We start from the raw sequence: 25,040 nt of genomic DNA on the forward strand, positions 1-25,040 counted from the left end.
TGCCAGATTTCCCAATGTCCTTTGGTGCCTGGGGGTTGTGGACCAGCGGTGGAAGCTAGGGGCTTGAAGATATGCACAGAACATGTCTGTGCCTGGGGACATGTGGCTTAGTGAGACAGATGAGGGTACCTGGATATGTACAGCTGGGTGAGGTGCAGATGTGCACAGTCTGCTGTGGCAGCTGTGCATGCAGCTTGTCAGACAGGGTGCCCTTGTGGTTTGAAAAATGTTTGCCCTGAGACCAGCAGGCTTGGTTTGGTGAGTCCCCTAGTGAACCCTTGGGACTGGCGCACTGCTAACGGGTTAGTTAGCAAGTGTCTGTGCAGCCTCACCCTCTTGTGGGTGCTTCTATGCTTATTCTGGGAGGCTGGAGGAGAAGAATGGTGCCTGTGAGCTCCCTCATTGTTGAAGAAGTCCTCCAACACACTTAGGAATCAGCATGAATACATATGTCTCCTGTTCCCTCGGCATTGTGTAAAATGCCATGTTTACATTGCCTCTCTACACAGGCAGAGATCTGGCTATCACTCATCCTTCTGGATCTCCCAGTGCTGGGTCAGCTAACCTCCAAAGCTCCAGGACCTGAACACAAAGGTATTCAGCCCCTCTAAGTTTTAATGCCCAATGTTATGGAGATTAGTCTTCCCTGTGTGACCTCCCTGGTGTGAGGGCTCACTTTTTCTGCCCCTTCTGCAGGCAAACAGCCTCCACCTTTCTGACATTCCTAACCGTTCTGATGCAGCTTCTCTCTACTTAGGTGTGGAGTTTGTTCTGCCAGTCTTTGGATCACTATCTGCTTCCTGGACTTGGATGTGGATGTTATGCAGTTGAAAACATGGGACAGGGTGAGCTCAGGGTCCTCTTACTTTGCTATTATTAATTTTTTAAATGTCTTATTATTTTGGATTTTTGAGACATGGGAAGACAGACTCATATCACACATGCACTTTATGATTGGAAAGGAGCTTTCCCACATTTGCTTCTATTATTTTATGTTTTGAAACTCTCTTTAATGAGGTATACTTACATATAACAAAGCCTCAAGTTAAAGGGTATAATTTGATGAGATTGAGGGTACAGGACCATGGGTACAGCACCATGAAATCATATGGTTTCTCCCTAAACCTTCCATCACAATCCCTTTGTGTCTAATGCTAATGTTGCTTTTGAAGTAAGGACTACTTTTTTTTCCCACGTTTTCACATATTGCCCAGGTGTCTGAAAGCTGGCTTGGGGTATCTCCTTTTCCGATACTCTATATTCTCATAAGTTTTGCAGTTGGTCTACCTTTGGACTTTTGCTTCTATTGTATCTCTCTGTATGTTCACATACTTTCGTTGCACTACTTTAATGATGAGGTCTTCATCATCGCTTTAATTTTCACTAAATGGTATGAGCTGCAGTTCCACTTATGACAGAATGCACAGGCTTCCTGTGATATGTATTCAAGAGCAAGGAAGATATCCTGAGCACTTGAGCTGAGAATGTCACTCTATCTTTTTGCCAGCCCTCTTCCCTTCCCTGTGAGACAAGAATCTCCTTTTGTTCACACAGAAATGTGGGTGAAGTCAGTAGAAAACATTGCCTTCTCTCCTCTTCCCTTTATCTCTCAAAATCCTTGCCACTATCTTCTGCCTTTCCCTTTCTCTGACTCAATCTCCCAGGCCCACTGTTCCACTCCAGCCATGATCAGTGTGTCCTCCAGCTGCTGGCCTCTGCCCTGTCCATCCCTCAGTGAGAAATCTGGAGTAGGATTATGCAGTTCACAGGACTGATCAAGAAATATGTGATCCTCAGAACCCTCCTGCACGAGGTTGCTGTCCTTGAGACATAGCATCCTGAGGGAGGATCTGACTCCATGTGTGGCCTCCTCACTCATCTCCCACAGTCACTGCTGGTCCCTGATCCTTACCCACCATTAGAAATCAGCCATATGCTAGGGCCAGGTACCTGTCTATCTGACCCCAAGCACCAGGAGTCAGTGAATATTTCTAAAATAAATGAGCACAAGCACCCCATGCATCTAGATATAGCAAGTTACCATCACCCCATAAAACTCTCTCGGGCTCCTCTGCAAAAAGGGCGATCTTGCTACTATCCTCCATCACTGCAATTTCTGCTAGTTTGTTACCTGTGTGTATAGGAACCGTACTGTGTGCATTCGATGGGGGGTGAGAGTAGGTCCTCCTAGAAGCAAACACTGAAACAGAGACAGAACAGTGAAAGTACTATTAAGGGATACTAAGAAAAACAAAGTGGAGAGCACAGCATGGGCAGAGAAAGCATGCAGGCAGATCTGACACATTTTTAAGATAGATAATCACCATACTCTGTCACCTCACACAGTCCTCTTCAAATTTCAAAATAGTTGTTGTATTAAGGCAGTGAGATTTATGAGATTTGGGGTTATTTCCCTATGGTCTTATGTTTTCCTACATGCATTCCCTCTTCGGTACTTAATCTGTGGCCTCAGATGAACACTTTAGTGTGTGGATGCATCTGCGAGTCTATATGTAATGGAATATGATTGTCTTCATATCTCAGATGTAGAACTCTGATATACACATTCTCATAATTATGTTTTTCTTTCTTTGCCTGGTAGGGCCTGAATCTTAATAGAATAAGTGTGTCGTTGTCTTCTTCTTTAAAGTGGCGATCCCCAATCCCTGGGCTGAGGCGTTAACCATCTTAGTTTAATGAACTTCTGTGACCATATTTTTTTGATGATCATTTGTGTGGAGATATCTTAATTGAAACTGTGAGAAGGGTGAGTGGACATTTCCCAGACATTTTGCAGATGCATTCTGTATTCAATGTCTTCTTTTCATTATGTCCTTAGAAACAAATATTACCCCTCTTTCACAAATAACACAGCTCAGGCTCTGTGTAGGTCCCACTGAGAATTGGTATTCTGGCTGAGACAGCAGGAACACAGGGAAACCCTCGGGATATTGTGAGAGAAGTTTAAGGAGATAGATGTACAGCTGTAGTCAGGATGATGTCAGAGGTCCAGCAGGGGTGGCATCTGGGCATCCCTGAATTGCAGGTTGACCCAGGCTGAAGGCCAATGCAGGCACTGAGCTGATCTAGATCCTGTCTTCACTTTTAGTCTCACTGAAGGATATAAACTTAGGCAGACAAGCATTTCCTTAAGACCAAGTTAAATTTCCTATATATCCAGGGCATTTTTTTCACCCATAAATATCCAGAACCTTCAGACAACGCAGGGAGACAACAACCTTTTTAGATGATCACCTGGGTGCACGTTGACAAATATGACATTTTGGAGAGGAAGCTTGCATTGTGCACTGAGAGTGATCCCACATAGCAGCTCCGTGTGGAACTCATGCTCCCTGCTCAGGCTGTGGTCAGGAATGGCCTGCAACTGCATCTCACTGAACCCAGGACCCTCCCCTCTGCACTTCCTCAAACTCTGCTTACTGTCCTCAAATTCCTCAAATTTCTATTCCTGTGTGATTCAAGTTTCCCCCACTCCTTCACTGGTGCTTCCATTATGGTCACCACAAGGTCTGTGTCATATAATGCATGTGCCCCATTTCCCACAGGACACCAAATGCACCTACACTTAGGAGTGCATCTCATCCTTCACAGAACTCAAAACACTGTGTCTGTAAAATATGCACCAGTACGCTCGATACATCTGTCTTTGTGTAAAAATCCTCTTTCTTTTTGACAAGAGAAACCTAAAGCTGACCTCATTACAGGGAAATGAAACAGTCTATTGAGCATATGTCCTGAGAAACTTGAGATATGTTACAAAGTCCTCAGGCAGTTTTGCAGTTGAATTCCAAGCCCTAACAACCATCTCTACATTTTTCCCACAAAGTGTTTCACGAAGTAGATGAATATGCTTTACAAATCCCTAATCCACTTCAGGTTATCTACCCAAAAGAGGAGGGGGGGGAGTTCATAGCCCATGACTGGTGATGAAGGACTGTCCATGGGATTAGGGTTAGGGTTAGGGGTTAGGGTTAGAGGTTAGGGATTAGGGTTAGGGTTAGGTTTAGATGGTTAGAGTTAAAAGGGTAGGATTATGGTGAAGGTTAGGTTTAGGGTTTAGGGGTTAGGGTTGGGGTGATGGTTAGGATTAGGGTAGGGCTTAGGTGTTAGGATTAGTGTCAGTATTAGCTTCAGGGTTAGGGTCACAGGGTAGTGTCAGGGTCGGGATAGTTGTTAGGATTTAAGGTTTATTGTTTGGAGTTTAGGGTTTGGGATGGGGTTAGGTTTTCGTGGTTTGGTGTTAATGGTTAGGATTTAGGGTTAGGTCAGGGTCAGTGTTTGGTTTAAGGGTAGTGTTTAGGATTTATGGTTTAAGGATTAGGGTTAGAGTTTAGTGTTCAGGTTTACAGTTTAAGTTTATGGCTACAGTTAGCATTTGGGTTAGGATTTGGGGTTTAGTGTTCAGGGTTACAGTGTAGGGTTTAGGGTTAGTATTATGGTTTCAGTTGGGGTTGGGGCTAGGGTAGGGTTAGTGTCATGGTTTGGTTTATGGATAGGATTTAGGGCTATGATTCAGGTTAGGGTTTGTGTTAGGGTAAGGGTTAGTAGTTAGGATTGGGTGCTAGGACATTGCAGGGGCTGAACCCACAGCATTGCAGTTGTCTCCCCGAATGGCTGATTTCAGGTTCCAAGGTCGGGTGCCTGTCAGGATTAGTCTTTTGGTTCCAACCCAGACAACTGTATGGGAGAGTGGTCTGGTAGGCCTCAGGAATCCTTTCGGACAACTGCAGCCAGGTTTTGGAAATGACATCGTGATGTTTCAGGTACTATGCTGAGTGATCCTGTACCGCTTCTGGACCCCAGGTGTGTGGTTTTGTCAGACTTTGCTATTGGGTCTCCATGGGTAGAGAGCCTTAAGTAGGGTTATGGTTTGTTACAGGGATGTTGCCAGGGCCGAAGCGACTCCAGTCTCGTGATCTCCCTCCAGGGCTGAATTGAGAACCCATGCGACAGTGCGTGTCAACTGTAGGGTTAGGGTTGAGATAGTGTTATTATTCTGTTGAGGGTTCTGGTTAGGTTTAGGGATAGGTTTAAAGTTATGTTCCAGGAGACACCAGGCGCTGAATCCAGAGCAGTACACTTGTGTCCCCGAAAGTCCAATTTGAAGGCACAATGGAGGGTGCTGATTAGGATTAGTCTTTGAGTTCCAAAGCTAGACAACTGTATGGGCCACTAGGCGGGTAGGCCTTTGGAAATATCTCTGGAGTTTCAACCGGTCCTTCCAAAGGACATAGTATATTACAGGTTCTATGCGGAGTGATGCCATACTGCTTGTGTTCCCCAGGCGTGTGGTGTTGTCATACGTTGTTATTGGGTCCAATGACAAGAGAGCCTTATCTAGGGTTAGGGTTCAGTCCAGTGACGTTACCAGCTCCAAGCGAAACCAGTCTCTTCATCTCCCTCAAGGTCTGAAGTGAGGGCCAATAGGACGATGCAGAGCAATTTTAGGGTTTGGGTTCGAGTTAGGTTTAGGTTTCAGTTGAGGTTTCTGATTAGGGTTAGGAGTAGAGTTCGGGGTTTGTTCCCAGGAGGTTCAAGGCTCTGAACCCATAGCAGTGCACTTGTCTCTCCAAAGGGCTGAGTTGAGGGCACAAAGGAGGGTGCCAGTCAGGATTTGTCTTTGGGTTCCAATGCCAGACAACTCTATGGGCCACTGGTCGATTAGGCCTCAGGAATACTTTTGAGCACCTGAAGCCCAGCCTTGGAAACAACATGGTGATGTTCCAGGTTCTATGTGGAGTGATCCTGCACAGCTTCTGTACCCCAGGCATGTGGTGTTGTCAGATTTTGGTATTGGGTCCCCATGGGGAGAGAGCCTTAGCTAGGGTTAGGGTTTGGTCCAGGGACGTCACCAGGGCTGAAGCAACTCCCGTCTCGTGATCTCCCTTGAGGGCTGAAATGAGGGCCTGTGTGATGGTATAGGTCAAGTGTACAGTTAGGGTTCGAGAGTGTGTTAGGTTTTGGTTGGCAGTTCTGGCTGGGGTTAGGGTTATGGTTAGGTCCAAAGAGGCTCCAGGCACTGAACCCACAGCAGTGTGGTTGTCTACCCAAAGGGCTGAGTTGAGGGCTCAAGGGAGGGTGATGGTCAGGAATAGTCTTTGGGTTCCTACGCCAGACATCTCTATGGGTCACTGGTTGGGTAAGCATCAGGAATCCTCTCAGATAGCTGCAGCTGGGTTTTGGAAATGACATGGTGATGATCCAGATCATATGGTGAGTGTTCCTGCACCATTTCTGCACCCCAGGTGCTTGGTGTTGTCAGACTTTGGTATGGGGTCCCCATTGGGAAAGAATCTTAGCTTGTGATAGGTTTCGGTCCAGGGATGTCGCCAGGGCCAAAGCAACTCCAGTCTTGTGATCTCCCTCGAGGGCTAAAGTGAGGGCCCATGCGACGGTGCGGCTCAACTGTAGGGTTAGTTTTCGAGATAGGGTTAGGTGTTGCTTGAGAGTTCTGGTTAGCGTTAGGTCCCAACAGGCTCCAGGCACTGAAGCCACAGCAGTGCAGTTGACTCCCCGAAGGGCTGAATTCAGGGCACAAGGGAAGGTGCCCTCAGGGTGAGTCTTTGGATTCCAAGGCCAGACAACGCTGTGGGCCAGTGTTCAGGTAGGCCTCAGGAATACTCTTGGACAGCTGCCACCGGGCCTTGGAAATGACATGGTGATGTTCCAGATTCTATGCTGAGTGATCCTGCACTGCTTCTGGACCATAGGCACGTAGTGTTGTCAGTTTGGTATTGCGTCCTTATGGGGAGAGAGCCTTAACTAGGGTTAAGTTTCGGTTCAGAGACAACACCAGGGCTGAAGTGACTCCAGTCTCGTGATCTCCCTCAAGGGCTGAATCGAGGGTCCACGCAACAGTGTGAGTCATGGGTTATGGTTCGAGATACGGTTAGGTTTCTGTTGAGGGTTCTTGTTAGGGTTAGGGTTAGGTCCCAGGATTCTCCCTGTGCTGAACCCACAGCAGTGCAGTTGTCTCCCCAAAAGGCTGAGTTGAGGGCACAAGGGAGGGTGCCAGTCAAGATTAGTCTTTGGGTCCCAGACTGTACAATTCTATGGACTACTCGTCGGTTAGTCCTCAGGAATTCTCTCGAGCACCTGTAGTCAGGCCTTGGAAATGACTTGTGTGATGTTCCAGGTTCTATACCGAGTGATCTTACATCGCTTCTGGACCCCAGGCATTGGAGAGCCCTAGCTAGGGTTAGGGTTCGGTCCAGGGATGTCACCAGGTAAAAAGTGACTCAAGTCTCGTGATCTCCCTCGAGGGCTGAAGTGAGGGCCTATGATGGTGTGGATCAAGTGTAGGGTTAGGTTTCGACATAGGGTTAGGTTTTGGTTGAGGGTTCTGGTTAGAGGTAGGGTTAGGTCCCAGGAGGCTCCTGGCGCTGAGCCCAAAGCAGTGCAGTTGTCTCCCCTAAGGGTTGAGTTGAGGGCACATGGGAGGATGCCGTTCAGGTTTAGTCTTTCCGTTCCAATTCCAGACAACTGTATGGGCCATTGGTCGTGTAGGCTTCATCAATCCTTTCGGGCAGCCGCAGCCGGGCCTGAGAAACGACATGCTGAGGTTCCAGGTTCTATCCTGTGTGATCCTGCACTGTTTCTGGACCCCAGGCATGTGGTGTTTTCAGACTTTGTTATTGGGTGCCCATGGATAAGAGCCTTAGCTAGGGTAAGGTTTTCATCCAGGGATGTCGACAGGGCTGAAACAACAACACTGTTGTAAATTCAGTGGAGGGCTGATGTGAGGGAACATGTGTGGCTGTGAGTCTGCTGTGGAGTTAGTGTGCTAGATATTGTTAGGTTTAGGGTGAGGGTTATGGTTCAGCTCACCGTTAGGGTTAGGTTAGGTCCCAGGTGACTGAAAGCAGTGACTCTACAGCAGAGCAGTTTTCTCCCTGAGGCCTGAGTGCAGTACAGAAGAGAGGGTGTCTGTTAGCATTAGTCTTTTGGTTCCAAAGCCAGACAAACATATGGCCCACCCTTCGGATAGGCCTCCGGAATCCTCTCTTGCAACTGCTGTCGCACTTTGCAGATGACATGGTGATGTTCTATGTTCCATGCTGAGTATTTCTGCACCGATTCTCAAACCCATGTGCGTGCCTTGTCAGATTTTGGAATTGGGTCCCCATGGGGAGAGTGCCTTAGCTAGGGTTAGGGTTCAATCCAGGGAAGTCACCAGGGCTGCAGCGACTCCAGTTTTGTGATCTTCCTCGAGGGCTGTCTTGAGGGTCTGTTCGAGGGTGCGGGTCAAGTGTTGGTTATGGTTAGAGATCGTTTAGGTGTAGCGTTAGGTTTATGGTTAGGTTTATGGTTAGGTTTACGGTTAGGGTTAGGGTTACGTCCCATCAGGTTCCAGGCTCTGATCCACAGGGAAAAGTTGTTTCCCCGAAGGGGTTCATGGAGTACACAATGGAGGGTGCTGGTCAGGATTAGTCTTTGGGTTCCAACTTTAGATAAATATATAGACCACCCTTCAGGTAGGCCTCAGGATTCTTCTCGTGCAGCTGCTGTCATGCTTTGCATATGACATGGTGATGTTCCACGTTCCATGCCTAGTATTTATGCACCGATTCTCAATCCCATGTATGTGCTGTTGCAGACTTTGGAAATGAGTCCCCATTGGGATAGACACATAGTTAGGGTCAGGGTTCAGTACAGGGAGTTCGCCAAGTCTGAAGCGACACCAGTGTTTTGAATTCCATGGAGGGCTGAAGTGAGGGCACATGCGAGGGTGTGGTTCAATGTAGGGTAGGTTATATACAGGGGTAGGTGTAGGGTAAGGGTAATGGTTCGGGGTACGGTTAGGGTTACGGTTAGGTCCCTGGAGCCTTCAGGCTCTGAACGCACAACAATGTAGTTGTCTCCACGAAGGGCTTATTGGAGTGCTCAAGGGAGAGTGCCAGTCAGGATTAGTCTTTGTGTCCAAGCCCAGAGAAATGTATGGGCCACCCTTCCCATAGGCCTCAGGAATCCTCTTGTGCAACTGCACTCATGCTTTGGAAATGACATGGTGATGTTCCACTTTCCATGCCGAGTATTTCTGCACTGATTCTCGAACCAGTGTGCATGCTCTTGTCAGATTTGGTTTTGGGCTCCCATGGTATAGAGCCTTAGCTAGGGTTATGGTTCAATCCTGGGACGTCGCCATGAATGAAGCGACACCACTGTTGTGAACTCCATAGAGGGCTGAAATTAGGAACACGCGTGGCTGTGGATCTGGTTTAGAGTTAGTGTGGTAGATAGGGTTAGTTGTAGTGTGAGGGTTATGGTTATGTTACAGTTAGTGTTTGGGTTAGGTCCCTGGAGGCTCCAGGCACTGACCCCACAGCACAGCAGTTGTATCCCCAAATGCTGAGTGGAATACACAAGGGAGGGTGCTGGTCAGTATCAGTCTTTAGGATCCAAAGGCAGAGAGACATATGGGCCACCCTTTGAATAGGCCTCAGGAATCCTGTCATGCAGCTGCAGTCGCGCTTTGGAAATAACATGGTGATGATACACATTCCATGCCAAGTATTTCTACACCTATTTTCGAACCCTTGTGCATGCTATTGTCAGATTTTGGACTTGGTTCCCCATGGGGAGAGACACTTAGATAGGTTTAGGGTTTGTTCCAGGAATGTCACCGGGGCCAAAGCAACTCCAGTGTTGTAAATCCATGGAGCTCTGAAGTCAGGGCACATGCGAAGCTGTGGGTCTTGTGTAGACTTAATGAGATAGACAGGGTTCGGTGTAGGGTGACATTTATGGTTAGGGTTACTGTTAGGTTTAGGTTTAGGTCCCACGAGACTCCAGACACTGACCCCAAACAGAGCAGGTGTCAACCTGAAGAGCTGAGTGTAGTACACAAGGAAGGGTGCCCGTCAGTCTTCGTATTTGGGTTCCAAGACCAGACAAATGTATGGGCCACCCTTTGGGTAGGCCTCAGGAATCCTCCCGTGCAGCTGCAGTCGCGCTTTGGAAGTGACATGGTGATGTTCCAAGTTCCATGTGAACTATTTCTGGACCATTTCTTGAACCAGTGTGCGATCTGTTGTCAGACATTGGAATTGGGTCCCAATGTGTACAGAGCCTTAGCTAGGGTTAGAGTTTGTTCCAGCGGTGTGGCCATGGCTGAAGAGACTCCAGTCTCGTGATCTCGCTGGAGGGCTGAATTGAGTGCCCTTGTGAGTGTGCGGGTCAAGTGTAGTGTTTGGGTTAGAGATAGGGTTAAGTGTAGGTTGAAGTTTACGATTAGGGTTACGATTAGGGTTAGGGTTAGGTCCTAACCCAGCAAGCTCCAGGCACTGAACGAACAGCAGAGCAATTGTCTCCCCGAAGGGCTGAGTGTAGGACAGAAGGAGGGTGCCTGTCAGGATTAGTCTTTGGGTTCTAAGGCCAGGCATATGTATGGACCACCCTTCAGGTAGGCCTCAGGAATCCTCTTGTGCAGCTGCAGACGCGCTTTTGAGATGACATGGTTATGTTCCACGTTCCATGCTGAGTATTGTTGCACCGATTCTTGAACCCTTGTGGGTGCTATTGTCAGATTTTAGAATTGGGTCCCCATGGGGAGAAAGCCTTAGCTAGGGTTAGGGTTCAGTCCAACGAAGACGACTGGGCTGAAGCGACTCCACTCTCATTATCTCCCTCAAGGGCTGTGTTGAGGGCTCTAGCGACAGTGGGGGTCAAGTATAGGGTTCAGTTAGAGATAGGGTTAGGTATAAGTTGAGGGTTATGTTTAGGGTTACAGTTAGGGTTAGGTTTATGTCCCAGGAGGCTCCAGGCACTGAACCCACAACAGTGCAGTTGTCTCCCAGAAGGGCTGAGAGCAGTACAGAAGGGAGCGTGCCGGTCAGTATCAGTTCTTAGGATCCAAGGCCAGAGAGATGTTTGAGCCACCCTTGGAATAGGCCTCAGGTATCCTGTCGTGCAGCTGCAATCACACTTTGCAAAAGACATGGTGATGTTCCACGTTCCATGCCGAGTATTGTTGCACCGATTCTCGAACCCATTTGCGTGCTGTTGTCAGAATTTGGAATTAGGTCCCCATGGAGATAGACACTTAGCTAGGGTAAGGGTTCAGTATAGGGAAGTCGCTAAAGCCGAAGCGACACCAATGTTGTAATTCCATGGAGGGCTGAAGTGAGGGCACATGTGCGGCTCTGGATTGGTTTACATTCCATGTGCTACATAGGTTTAAGTGTAGGGTGAGGGTTATGGTTAGGGTTAGGGTTATGGTTAGTGTTAGGCCCCAGGAGGCTCTCCATCCATGTAGTTTCAAATGGCAAGATTTTATTCTTTTTGATGGCTAATATTCCATTGTTTGTGTGTGTGTGTGTGTGTGTGTGTGTGTGTGTGTGTGTGTATACATACATACATATACACACACATACATATACATACTATGTATATATGTATGTATATATACCATATCTTTATCCATTCATCCATTGATGGACATTTGGGCTTTTTCCATCCTTTAGCTATTGTTGATAGTACTGCTATAAACTTTGGAGTTCACGTGTCCCTTCGAAGTAGCATATCTGTATCCCTTGCATAAATACCTACTAGTGCACCTGCTGGGTTGTAGAACAGTCTTCTTTTTCATTTTTTGAGGAACCTACATACTGTTTTCCAGAGTGGCTGCACCAGCAGTGCAAGCCAGTGCACCAGCAGTGCAAGAGTTCCTCTTTCTCCATTTCCTCACCAACATCTGTTGTTGCCTGCGTTGTTAATGTTAGCCATTCTCACAGGGGTGAAGGGGTGTTTCATTGTGGTTTTGATTTGTATTTTCCTGATGATGAGTGATTTTGAGCATTTTTTCATGTGTCGGTTGGCCATCTGGATGTCTTCCTTGGAGGAGTGTTTGCTCATGTCTTTGCCCATTTCTTCACTGGATTACTTGTTTTTCGGGTGTTGAGTTTGGTATGTTCTTTATAGATTTTGAATACTAATCCTTTATCTCGTATGTCGTTTGCAAATATCTTCTCCCATTCTGTTGGTTGCCTTTTAGTTTTGCTGATTGTTTCCTTCTCTGTGCAGAAGCTTTTTATTTTGATGAGGTCCTAATAGTTCAGTTTTGCTTTTGTTTCCCTTGCCTCTGGAGACGTGTTGAGTAAGAAGTTGTGGACGCCAACATTAAGAGGTTTTTGCCTGCTTTCCCCTTGAGGATTTTGATGGCTGACTACCTTACATTTAGGTCTTTCATCCGTTTTGAGTGTCTTTGTGTGTGAGAAAGTGGTCCAGGCTCATTCTTCTGCATATCACTGTCCAGTTTTCCCAGCACACTTGCTGAGGAGACTGTCTTTATTCCATTGGATCTTCTTTCTTTTGGTCAAAGATTAGTTGGCCATACATCTGTGGGTCCAATTCTGTGTTCCTATTCTGTTCCATTGATCTGAGTGTCTGTTCTTGTGCCAGTACCATACTGTCTTGATGATTACAGCTTTGTAATACAGCTGGAAGTCTAGGATTGTGATACCTCCTCCTTAGGTTTTCTTTTTCAAGATTGCTTTGGCTATTCAGGGTCTTTTCTGGTTCTATACAAATTGAAGGATTGTTGTAACTCTGTGGAGAATGCTGGTGTTATTTTGATAGGTATTGCATTGAATATGTAGATTGCTTTGGGTACTATTGACATTTTAACAATATTTGTTCTTCCTATCCAGGAGCATGGAATGTTTTTCGTTTTTGTGTGTTTGTCATCTTCAATTTCTTTCATAATCTTTCTATAGATTTCAGTGTACAGATTTTTCACCTTTTTGGTTAGATTTATTCCTAGGTATTTTTTGGGTTTTGGTGCAATTGTCAACAGGATTGATTCTGTGATTTCTCTTTCTGTTGCTTCTTTGTGTACAAGAATGCAAGTAATTTCTGTGCATTGATTTTATATCCTGCCACTTTGCTGAATTCATGGATCATTTTAGCAGTTTTTTGGTGGAATCCTTTTATCAAGAAAGGATGCTGTATTTTGTCAAATGCTTTCTCTGCATCTATTGAGTGCATCATGTGGTTCTTGTCCCTTCTTTTATTGATGTGATGAATCACATTGATTATTTTGTGGATATGGATCCAGCTTTGCATTCCAGGTATAAATCCCACTTGGTCGTGGTGAATAAAGTTTAAATGTATCATTGGATCTGGTTGGCTAATATCTTGTGGAAGATTTTTGCGTCCATGTTCATCATGAAAATTGGTCTATACTTCTACTTTTTAGTGGGATCTTTGTCTATTTTTGGAATCCAGGTAATGCCAACTCATAGGAAGAGTTTGGATGTTTTCCTTCCATTTCTATTTTTGGGACAGCTTCAAGAGAATAGGTGTTAACTCTTCCTTAAATGTTTGGTAGAATTCCCCCAGAGAGCCATCTGGCCCTGGGCTCTTGATTTTTGGGAGATTTTTGATTACTAATTCAATTCTTTACTGGTTATGGGTCTGTTCATATTTTCTGTTTCTTCCTCTTTCAGTTTTCGTAGTTTGTATATTTCTAGGAATTTGTCCATTTCTTCCAGATTGCCCATTTTATTGGTATATAATTGCTGATAATATTCTCTTATTCTTGTTTGTATTTATGCTGTGTTGGTTGTGATCTCTCCTCTTTCATTCTTGCTTTTATTTATTTGGGTCCTTTCCTTATTCTTTTTGATCCAACTGGCTGGTGGTTTATCAATTTTATTAATTATTTCAAAGAACCAGCTTCTGGTTACATTGATCTCTTCTACTGTTTGCGGAGGGGGGGGGGTGCTGTTTGTTTTTGTTTTCAGTTTTGAAAGCATTGAGTTTTGCTGTAATCTTTATCATTTCTTGTCTTCTGCTGGATTTGGTTTTTATTTGATGATATTTTTTCCATTACTTTAAGGTATAAGCTTAGGTTGTGTATCTGAGACTTTTCTTCCCTCTTTAGGAAGACCTGGATTGCTAAACTTCCTCTTATGACTACCTTTGCTGCATCCCAGAGGTTTTGGGCTGTGGGCATGTACTTTTTAATTTTCCCTTTAACTTCGTGGTTCACCCATTCATTCTTTTTTTTATTTTAGTTTTTATTATTTACAACTTACATCCAAATTAGTTACCATATAGTGCAACAGTTATTTCATGAGTAGATTCCTTAGTGCCCCTTACCCATTTAGTCCATCCCCCCCACAACCCCTCCAGTAACCCACTGCTTGTTCTCCATATTTATGTGTGCGCTTTTTGTACACCTCCCTGTTTTTATATTATTTTTGTTTCCCTTCCATTATATGTTCATCTGTTTTGTCTCTTAAAGTCCTCCTATGAGTGAAGTCATATGATGTTTGTCTTTCTCTGACTACTAATTTCACTTAGCATAATACCCTCTAGTTCCACCCGTGTAGTTGCAAATGGCAAGATTTCATTCTTTTTGATTGCTGAGTAATACTCCATCACACACACACACACACACACACACGCACACACACACACCACATCTTCTTTATTCATCCATCAGTGGACATTTGGGCTTTTTTCATACTTTGGCTATTGTTGATAGTGGTGCTATAATTATGGGGGTGCATATGTCCCTTCGATACAGCACACCTGTATCCCTTAGATAAACGCCTAGTATTGCAATTGCTGTGTCGTAGGATAGTTCTCTTTTTAGCTTTTTGAGGAGCCTCCATACTGTTTTCCAGAGTGGCTGCAGCAGCTTGCATTCCACCATTCGTTGTTTAGTAGGATGTTCTTTAGTCTACAAGTATTTGTTATCTTTCCAAATTTTTTCTTGTGGTTGATTTTGAGTTTCATAGCATTGGGGTCTGAAACTATGCACGGTATGATCTCTATCTTTTTGTACTTGTGGAGTACAGGTAAACATAAAATTATTTATGTTTATTTATTTTAGAGAGAGAGAGAGACAGGGGCAGAGAGAGAGGGAGACACAGAATCCGAAGCAGGCCTCAGGCTCTGAGCTGTCAGCACAGAGTCCGACACAGGGCTCAAACTCACAAACCATGAGATGATGACCTGATCTGAAGCCAGATGCTTAACTGACTGAGCCCCCAAGGCACTAACTTTAATCAAATTTTAAATGACACCGTTCAGAGTGCCCTTGCTACCTTGCAAACTCAGAGAGAAAGAAATGTGAAGAAACAGGAAGTGGTAAGAGTTGGCTGCTGAGTTTTACCGTAATTTGGCTTTGGAGGGTTTTTGTTCATTGGGTGAAGTGAGCACAGCATATTTGCCTGCCATTTACCACAGTAGACAGTGGGCCTCTGGGAGCCAAAACTTTCTGACCAATGAGCTGGAATTTTACTAGGACCGCCAAGATGAGTTTTGCTATTTCAAGGACTAGGAGTTATCTCTTATTTTCACAACTAGGTAATTATCACATCATTCAACTCTGCCCTCCAAGATGTGTAGAAAATACCCAAATATAGGTGAGAGAGAAAGGGTGATAGCCAAAGTGTATAATCCTTTCCCTTTAAAAATATGTTTAAATTATGCTTTATGATTTTATTTTTTTAATTTTAGTGAGGGGGCATGCAAGTGGGGGAGAGGGCAGAGGGAAAGAGAGAGAATCTTAAGCAGGATTCACGCTAAGTGTGGAGCCCAACACAGGTCTGGATCACATGATCCTACAATCATGACCTGACCCAAAATCAAGAGTCCGATGCTCAACTGACTGAGCCACCCAGGTGCTCAATAGTCTCTTTCTCTCTGAATGCTGAATAGTAAATTTTCAACGTGAATGGGGGGATAAACAGGCATACATTACATACATGCATGCATACATACATACATACATACATACATACATACATACATACATACGTATACCACTAAGAAAGCCATGAGTTGTTAGACATGAACTATTTTCCATCATCTTTATCTTCTAGTTATAGTCATGCCTCAAAATGGTGTTTGTTGATTGCAATGCATGATCTTGCTGTGTGAGGTACAAATTGTTGTGTGGTCAGTTTTCTGTGAAAGTCTTTCCTCATATCTGCCTTAACCACAAGATGCAAATGTTGAATTCGAGGATCTAGAGCTAAGAGCCTTGAGGTCCAATAACTGTCAACTAGAAGTTATATTTTCTGTTGGGGAGAAATCCCCATATGATGGCAATGACTTTGCATTGGTAAGGGAAAGAATACTTTCATGCCTTCATGGTTCTTGCGCTTTTTCTGTCTCACCAAAATCAAGACTCAGGTCATGTGCATGTTTATCAAGAAAACACCTTTTTTTTATCCAGAAAATAAAAACGCCCTGGAAGACAAGTGTGATACATTGAGGTCTGTGAAAGCCACAAAGGAAGCAAAAGTCAAACAGCTGAAGGAGAAAGCAAATAACCTGGAAGAATTCTATGAACAAGGAAAAGTGCCTACAAAAAAAGTAAGATGGGGGCGCCTGGGTGGCTCAGTCGGTTGAACGTCCAACTTCAGCTCAGGTCATGATCTCACGGTCCATGAGTTCAAGCCCCGTGTTGGGCTCTGTGTTGACAGTTCAGAACCTGAAGCTTGCTTTGGATTCTATATCTTTCTCTGCCACTACCCAATTCGCACTCTGTCTCTATCAAAAAATGAATAAATGTTAAAAAAATTTTTAGAAAAGTAAGATGTTCATGTGAGAACTGTCACAAGGACCGGATAGTATGGGAGAACATGGCAGCCAGTAGAGATAATTGTATTTCTTTTGGAACTGGGTCCAGAGTATTTTTGCCCAATGCATTTGGTAGAATTGCACCTTCCCTTCCTACCTTGCTTTCTGTAATGTAACCTGCATTTTCCTTTCTGTCCTAAGTGCTTGTCACACATTGTGCCATGTTTTGGGGGTGGAAGAGGGAAGTTACCATCATTAATAACATTAATACCTGGATCCACTCTGGATCCACCTACACTGTCCTACAGGTTTCAATCGCATCACACTGTTTTGTCACCCAGCAATTAGGTCATTTTTGTCCAGGACCAGACATGTGTCAAAAATGTGTGGGGAAAAAATTGAATTATCTTGCTGCAGAAACAATGGAAGTTGCTTTCTGGAAAGTGGGTAGGGGTACCAGCAGTACTGGATCCCCAGTGAGATTGCTCACTGCAGGCCCAATCCCTAAGAAAGTCAAGTTGTTTCCTGTCCCCTGATTTTTTAAGTGTAACTCTTCTGAGTCTTGGCCAAAGCCCGCAGCTTCACTAGGGCTCATCTTTGCTGGCCGCCCCTGAACTACACTTGTTTACTTCTAAGTCTGTACCCATAAAGTTGTTCAGCTTCTTTGCCATTCAAATGTATGCCCCCCACATCAATGATGATTCCTAGGGAGTTTGGGTCCAACTGCCAGGCTGGCTTTGTCCTGGGCTTCCTTCTTCTCCGTCTTGGTCTTGTGTGTCTTTGTGGGGTTGTCAAATATTTGGTGCATTCAGTCATGTTTCCTTCTTTGTGCAGTATTTCCTTTTGTTCTCAGGAGGAGATGGGGGACTTTAGACTCCTTATGTTTGTCCTTCCCACAGCTGAGTTTAGGGCTTGCTCTGTCTCACTGGCATCTTGTTTTTGTTAACTGGTAAGCTCTTTCTGTGAGTGGGTACAGCACCCTGACCACCTCTCTATCTTCAACCCCTTACAACAGAGCCACTACATTACAACCACTCCAACAAGCATTTGCTGAAAGACGGCCTGAGAGGCCAGAAGGAAATGCATGTGCCTTTCTCTGTCTAGTGCTTTTGTGTCATTTTCTAAGAGATTTTCAATTTTGCATGTGATTCTTGAGTACATCAAGTGTCAAGTTGAATCCGTCTCAATCAACACCACAAAGAGAATAGTCTGAGGGCAACACAGCCACTCAGCCTTGCCAAACATTGCCTTTTGCTGCCTTCACTATCAATGGAATGAGTCTTGTTAAAGTAGATTTGGCTCCATGAAGTTGGGAGTTTTCCATCTGAAATCTGTTTCCTGGAAGTAAACCCAGACTGTGTGACAGTTCTTATCAGGTTGTACTTCAGGAGATGATGTTGTTCTAAGATCGGCCTTTTGAAGGTGGAGGCAGGGGTTGCAGTCCTGAACTCTAGCGATGTCTGGGAGTGAGCTGCAATGTTAGTGAAACCATATTCTGGAAGGTCGTCTTTCAGATGATTGCCTGTGTCATGGTACAACTTTGGCCTGAGAATCAGGGCTCCCCATGGAGGTGTAAGACTAGTGATGATCCCCTGCTTCATCCTAATGGGTACAGTTGGTCAGATATGGTTTTTCACTCACTGAGATGAAATTAGTCTTCACCATCTCAAACAAAAGACCAACTGGGAAGGCACAAAGTACAATGTTATTTGATGACTTTATGATAAAGGAGAGGAAACGAGAACTAGAAAGACCGTTCCAATAGCAGAGACTTGGCAGCAGACAGAAGTTGAATTTTCTTGGACTTAAATGGGGTGTTCACTTCATTTCTCTGATTGGGTTGTCAGTCTGTGCATTTATGGGAGAAGTTGGGGAAGGGATATTTGCATAGGCCTTCAAGAGTGCTGGGAGGTAAAGAGGGGGAACTTCTGGACCTTGTTCCTGACTGTGTATGTATCTTTCCCATCTTAGGAAGCTGAAAATGACACTGTGAACTGGTGGCAAAGAAGAATCAGCTGGCAGCTGCAGGTAAAATTTGAAAATAGCTACAGAAGGGGCGCCTGGGTGGCTCAGTCATTTAAGCATCCAACTTCAGCTCAGGTCATAATTTCACAATCCGTGAGTTTGAGCCCCGTGTCAGGCTCTGTGCTGACAGGTCAGAGCCTGGAGCCTGTTTTGGATTCTGTTACATCTCTCTCTGTCCCTCCCCCGCTCATGCATGTGCTCACTCTCTCTGTCTCAAAAATAAATAAACATTAGGGAAAAAATAGCTACAGAAGAAATAACCAAGTACAAGTGAGTTCAGCTAGTAATTACCAGCAGCTCATGGAACTGCTGTTCATTTTTTGGTTTTTAATCTTTTTGCAATGTTTAAAGTCAACATATGCATAGAGTATGAACAGATAAAAAAGGTAAGTTTAGAAAGAATAAAACAATTAAGTTTCTAAACATTTGCAGATTCAAGTAGTGGCCAGACTGTGTGGAAACTTTGTCCATGCTAACATTCCTCGGGGGTGGTGTCAATTGTCATCATCTGTAGGAAAGCAGTGTGTCGTACAATGAATCATACCCATCAACGTGGTAGTGCCATTTCATGGCCCTCGTCTTTGCAACCCTGGGAAACATGGTGAGGATATAAGTTAGACAAAGATTGAAAATGGGAAGGAATTCTATGAACTCTGAACCCTACAGGCATGGAATGAGTAATGAAAGGATGTAACAATAGCTTTGATCCTACTGTACATTGATAATCATGTGCAAAGTGTTTCATGTGTAAGAATAAATTGTATCAGGGGACAGATATGAGGTTGTTGGGAACGTGGGCAGCTTATTTAAAATCATACCCAATATTGGGCCTTATCTGACAAGAGCAATTATAACTCACAGGCAACAAATTGAACAAAGACGGGAACAGCAGGCAGAGCTCACCTTTAGATACCAGGTAACCTGAGTTCTTCCTGACATACTGAACCCTTAGTACCTCACGCGGGTGAGTGCAGTGGCCCTTGGGATCCCTAACCACGGGCTTTTCATTGTTGGCTTTTTCAGATCGCAGTTCATGAGAAGAATGCTCAGGACAACTAGGTAAGTGTTTTCTTGTTTCCTCCTCTTTCTTTAGTGCACAGTCTGGCACGACTGAAGGTGGATGTGTTTTTTCTCCCCCAGATCAAGACTCAGATCTGGGACAGGGAGATGGCGGAGCAGGGCAGGGAGGTCGCTTACTTGAAATTCAGATGTGGTCATTTGACTTGCGTTTTTATGGGTGTTTCCAGGGATGACGTCTGCACTGTTTGTTGTCTAGGAGACGACGTGGTGTTGCAACTCTTATAGAAGTCCATTATTTTTCTGTATCCAAGACTGGATGGGATGGAAGCAAAGAGGCTGCCTGAGGGATACACGAGGCAGAAACCAATGGCTGCAAGACCAGAGATGCAGAACCCTGCAAGGAGAGGTAAGGAGCACGTTGTGATGTGCCGCAGTCTAATTTCTGCTGTGCAGCCTGTTCCTGTATGTGATCATCGTGTGGTCTGGAAAGAATCACAAGCACTAAGGACGGCAGGTGGTCTGAAGGGGTGACAGAAGGGTGTTCTCCTCTGGTGCCGCAGACAGTGAGGCACTTGTCCCTGTGACTGGTGGAGCTCATGCCCCTCCTCTGACGGTGAGCCTCCCACCTCCTCTAGCATCCCCCTGTCTGAAGAGCCTGGAAAGGATGACAGGACATGGGCCTCATCCTTCTTCCCACCCGGACTCAATATGAAGACTAGTTTATTTGAGGAGAAGGTCATTTATTCACTAGTTTTAACGGTCTTTCTTTTTGTTTGTTTTTGGGAACTGTAGCCCTACATCCCTCAATTCAAGTTCCATAAAGCTTAGCTTAGTCCTCTGATGGTATCAGTGCAACTCTGCAGCTTCACTGCTAACTTCTCACAGTTTTTTTCTTAATAGTGTAAAATTAGTCTTTCATCATATACTAACTGCTCTCATGTGGAAGGCAGCTTGTAGATAAGCTGAGAGATTGAACAATTTGCCTGAAGTCTGAAGAAAGGCACCCTTCTTGAGGACTCATTGAGGATATACACCAAACCAGTATTCTCAATGTTATTCTTTTTTTAAGTTTATTTATTTTGAGAGAGGCAGAGACAGAATGCCAAGCAGGCTCCACACTGTCAATGAGGAACCCAACACTGGGCTTGAATTCACAAGCTGTGAGATCGTGATCTGAGCCAAAATCAAGAGTTGGATGCTGAATCCAAGCATCCTCATATTTATTCTTGATCTGGAATGAAATCGTGATTTCCCATGATGTATACTGAGAAAACTGTTTTACTGATGAATTCTAAATTGCTAGTTGTGCCTGACCTGTTCACAGTTATGTGATTAATTATGAAACAACATGAACTAGGGCACTGTGAGGTCTTTATCAAGGTGAGGGGATGGTTCTCTCCCTTATCCTTGGGGGTCACCTGAGGCATGTGGCATACCCTCTGCCTCTGGTCAGGGACCTGACTGTAGGGAAAAGTTTAAGATATTTGAGGAATGAGTGGAGGGATGATTTTCATTCCGCACAGTCCTCTAAAAGCAGAATAAACCTCTGTCCCTTCCAGGGTCTTTAGTAGATCGAGAAACTGCTGAAACCTCTGTGAGTTAGAGCGGCTCTGGCTGTAACAAGAATGCAGACAAGGACAAGGTAAATGCCGGGGCCATTCTCAGTTGTAACTCTTTTGGGAAACCCTCATCTTTATGTACAGCACGCTCTCCCGGCCTTGTCTCATTTTGCGTGTTGTGTGATATGTCTGTTTATTCTTTGTTTTCGAAATGCATACTCATAACCCAGGAGCCAACAGGCTTCTCAATTTTTAGTCTGTCAGCTTTCTGTGGTAGGTTTAGAAGCCAAAAGCCCTTAGAGACTGAGTGCCTTAAGGTTTTTCCGTGAGTTTCAAGAAATAATGAGAGGAGGATGACTGCACACTCCAAACAGAAGTCTCCTGGCCTGGGTGACCCCTTCCAGACCTCACCTCTGTGGGAACAGTGTGGCTGCTGTGTCTTCCTTTCTTGATTCTGGCTAGGAGATGAACCTGTTAGAAACGACATCCTGACTCCAACTTTATATTTTGTGCCCTGTGCCATTTAGAGTGGTCCTAGATAAAGTCAATGTAATCACTCATCACCTTCCTGTCTTTGTTAGTAAATGACTTGCCCAGAATCCTTCCAGCTATACCTTAGGTAAAAAATAGTTTGAACACTGTGTCCTTCAATTGTGTTTCTATGAGCAGTTTCTGGTTGTGTCCCCAGTCACTGTTAGAGCTGATACAGTCTCATGACACATACCAGGAGTTTTATACCAAAACACTTGCATGAAATCTGTTATGTGAATTTCTCCTTCTTTTTTTCCATTGCACATAATTATTCTGTGTCCTGTAGAATGCTTAAAGTCATAATTCCCTATGAATTAAGATGAACACATCTGAGCTTTGTAGACATTCACCACAAGTAACTTGTTCTTCACAGAAGACTCTCATTCCCCTGCAAGATTCCAGGCATCCTCCACTCCCCAGAGGTCTCCGAGGCCTTTGACAACATTTCACGAGGGAAGACTCCTTTCTCAGGGAGAGGAGCAGAGGAGGCACAGTGAGGGTCCAGCTGCAGAACGTTTTGCCAGGAGTGGATGTGATTCCATGAGCAGAATATGAGCCGTGTATTCCCACTCATTTGTGTGTGTGTCTGTGTGTGTGTTCTTAATATACCAAAAGCAGAACATCTGGAGTCACTGTAGAGGAGGGATGCAGGGTGAACCTGGACACCGACGGCTGCCTGTCTGGAGAATGCTACTTCATTAATCTGTAATTACTTCTGTTAACCCTCTAGGACAGGACCCTTGCCATTTTACTACCACAGACATGGGCAGTGATGTGTGGTGGCAGTAGGTTAACCTCTTGCATCTACTACCCCAAGCTGTAGGTGGTATCCAGTGGCAGGGACAGAGTTTTCAGGTACTGATGCTACTCTCTTGGATCCTGGTGGCATAGAAGGTGGCAGGTGCTGACACATTCTTCTCTGGGTTACAGCTGATTTTGGTATTGGTTCTCTTGTCTGGCATATGGATGTAGCTGTCACTTCTGTTCTGCAGGGCAGTCTGGATCCTGGGGACCTCCTCCGTTAACTGGACAATTCTGCATGCCCTACCCTGGAGATGCCCCGCCCCCATGGACTATTAGGCACGTCCACCTCCTGAACCTTGGTGGCCTTGGGGCCACCAGGAACCCCTCCACCTGCAACACTTGGTAAGATGATCTAAGCACTAGGAGTTGACTTGTAAAACACACTCACCTTATTTTTGTTGCTGTTAGGTCTTGGGCCAAGGTGCAGAGGCGGTACCACAGACCATTGTGATGCAAGGGGAATGTGTCTGCTGCCATTACCATATTCCTCAAGTTTCTCAGGATCTCATCTTTGTCCTTTCCCCCACCATGGGTTGGTACAGGCGTCTCTTGTGGAGAAGGAATGGGGCTGTATGCAGTAAATCAGACATAGCACTTCAGCAGAAATGCCCTGTACACAGTCCACGTGCTGGGATCTGTGAGGCATGAGGCACAACGTAATGTATGTCCATCTAGTTGTGCCCCTAGCCATCCATAGTTGTTCGATGAGTGATGAATACATCTGAATCAGGGCTTTTAGGAGTCTTCATCAAGTTATAAGGGATGGTTCTTCAAGTTCTTCTTGGGGATCACCGGAGGCATGTGGGACACCCTGTGCATGTAATTTGGGATCTCACTAGGGCAAAGAGTTTAAGTTGTCAGAAGTATGAGGGGAGGGTCTTTTGTTTTTGTTTTTGATCTCCAAACAGTCTACTCAAATCAGAATAAACCTCCATCCCTTCTGGGGCTTTTTGCAGATCCAGAAGTAGGTATCACAACCAAGAGTGACATCAACACTGGCTCTGCCAAAACTGCAGAGAAGCACAAAGTAAATGCTGTGGCCATTTTCGTTCTAAGTCTTTATGGACAGCCACATCTTTCTGTACAGGACACTCTCCTGCCATTGTCTCTGGTTTGTGTGTCATATGGTATGTCTGCTGTTTTTGTTTTTGTTTTTCCCAAATGCAAAACCTTTACCACCGAGTCTATGGGATTCCCTGTTTTCCAGCTGGCATCTGTTTGTGGTAACTTGAGCAGCTAAGCGTGCCTAAAGGTGGGGACCATAGGGCTTTTCCAATGTGTTCCTGGAATAAATCAAGGAGGATGACACCACACTCCACTTGGAAGTCTCCTACCTTGCCTCATTCTTTGTGGATCTCCTCAATGTGGAATCATTGCTCTTGCTGTTTCTTCCTCTCCTGTTTCCTTCTATTGAGGGTTTTAACGTGGTCAGAAAAATCTGTGGGTATCCTTACAATTTGAAAATGCGAACTGCCTTCACCGCAACTTATATTTTTGTATGTGTCATTTAGAATGGTTTTAGACAAAGTAAACTTCATACCCATCAGCATTTTGGTAAACATGCTGTCCAGAATCCCCTCAGGTGTGCCCTGGGCACAAATACTCTGAACCTTAGGTGGCATATTTGTCATAGAAAACATGCACTGAAACTTAAATTGTGAAGAGAAAAAATCCAAAATTACCTGTGTGGCAAGTCCCCACGGTGTCCTTCACTTGCGTTCACATGAGCACGTTCTCTCGTGTCCTGTGTCACAGGTACAGCTAAAACATGAAAACAAAGTGCATTTGTGTTAATTTTGTCTTTTAGAATTTCAGCTCATTTTTCCAGGGAACACAATTACCCTGCAAAATGTACTGTACTTAAGCTGAGAAGTACCTCTGAATTCAAATAAATTAGCTGAACCCAACTAACATGTATAGGCTACCTGTTTCTCTAAGAGCATACTTTCCCAGGTCCTCTACAGGCCCTCAGGATCCCCATCTCCCCATATGTCTCTGTGCCCATGGATAGCACTTCCAGAGAGGAGGAGACCCCATTGTCAGGACAGTAGTTTGGGCACAGGCAGGGGCTTAGAGGCAGAACTTTGAGCCACAAGAGCTATGATTCCATGTGTGGACACTGGCATTTTCATTCCTTCTCATTCTGTAGTTCTTCACATACACAATAAACAGCCTCTGTGGTGGAGGGGATGAAGGGTGGAGTGTGATCCTGGACATAGTTGCCTTCCTATCTGGAATATGCTACTTTGTTAATTTAGTATTCAGCCTATAAATCTTCTAGGAAAAGGGCCCTTGCTATTTCTACATTTCCAGACACATGGGACACTAGTTTATCCCAATCACATCCATTCCTCACCTCAAAGTGAGGACCCAAAGTATGGGTAGAGATTTTGGCGCTGATGCTGCCCTCTTAGAACCTGGTGGTGGGGAAGCTAGTAGAATATGAGCACTGCTTCTTTGGGTTTCTGCTTTTTGCTGGTGTTGGTGCTCTGTTCTATCCTATGAACATACCTCTCATTTCTTTTCCGCAGGCTATTTTGTATG

General features: G+C 44.9%; 2 long non-coding RNA genes across 6 annotated transcripts; one reads left to right on the top strand and one right to left on the bottom strand.

The window, feature by feature from the left end:
- The first annotated feature begins 517 nt into the window (after positions 1 to 517).
- LOC128778537 (uncharacterized) lies at positions 518 to 23,829 on the top strand. 4 transcript variants are annotated; one of them, XR_008424091.1, is made up of 8 exons: positions 518 to 594; positions 16,211 to 16,350; positions 18,529 to 18,585; positions 19,444 to 19,498; positions 19,606 to 19,641; positions 19,723 to 20,008; positions 21,162 to 21,244; positions 22,685 to 23,829. It is a non-coding gene; the product is annotated as an uncharacterized LOC128778537 (long non-coding RNA). The 4 variants fall into 4 exon arrangements; XR_008424095.1 differs by lacking the exon at positions 19,444 to 19,498; XR_008424092.1 differs by lacking the exon at positions 19,444 to 19,498 and having other exon boundaries at positions 19,606 to 20,008.
- On the bottom strand, positions 18,895 to 22,995 carry LOC128778536 (uncharacterized). 2 transcript variants are annotated; one of them, XR_008424090.1, is made up of 3 exons: positions 22,885 to 22,995; positions 19,486 to 21,632; positions 18,895 to 19,171 (listed from the first exon to the last, which is right to left on the bottom strand). It is a non-coding gene; the product is annotated as an uncharacterized LOC128778536 (long non-coding RNA). The 2 variants fall into 2 exon arrangements; XR_008424089.1 differs by lacking the exon at positions 19,486 to 21,632.
- Positions 23,830 to 25,040: the final 1,211 nt, after the last annotated feature.

The sequence above is a fragment of the Panthera pardus genome, unplaced genomic scaffold (genome assembly GCF_024362965.1).
Source record: "Panthera pardus isolate Hobbes unplaced genomic scaffold, ASM2436296v1 HiC_scaffold_20, whole genome shotgun sequence".
In the NCBI taxonomy this organism is placed as follows: Eukaryota; Metazoa; Chordata; class Mammalia; order Carnivora; family Felidae; genus Panthera; species Panthera pardus.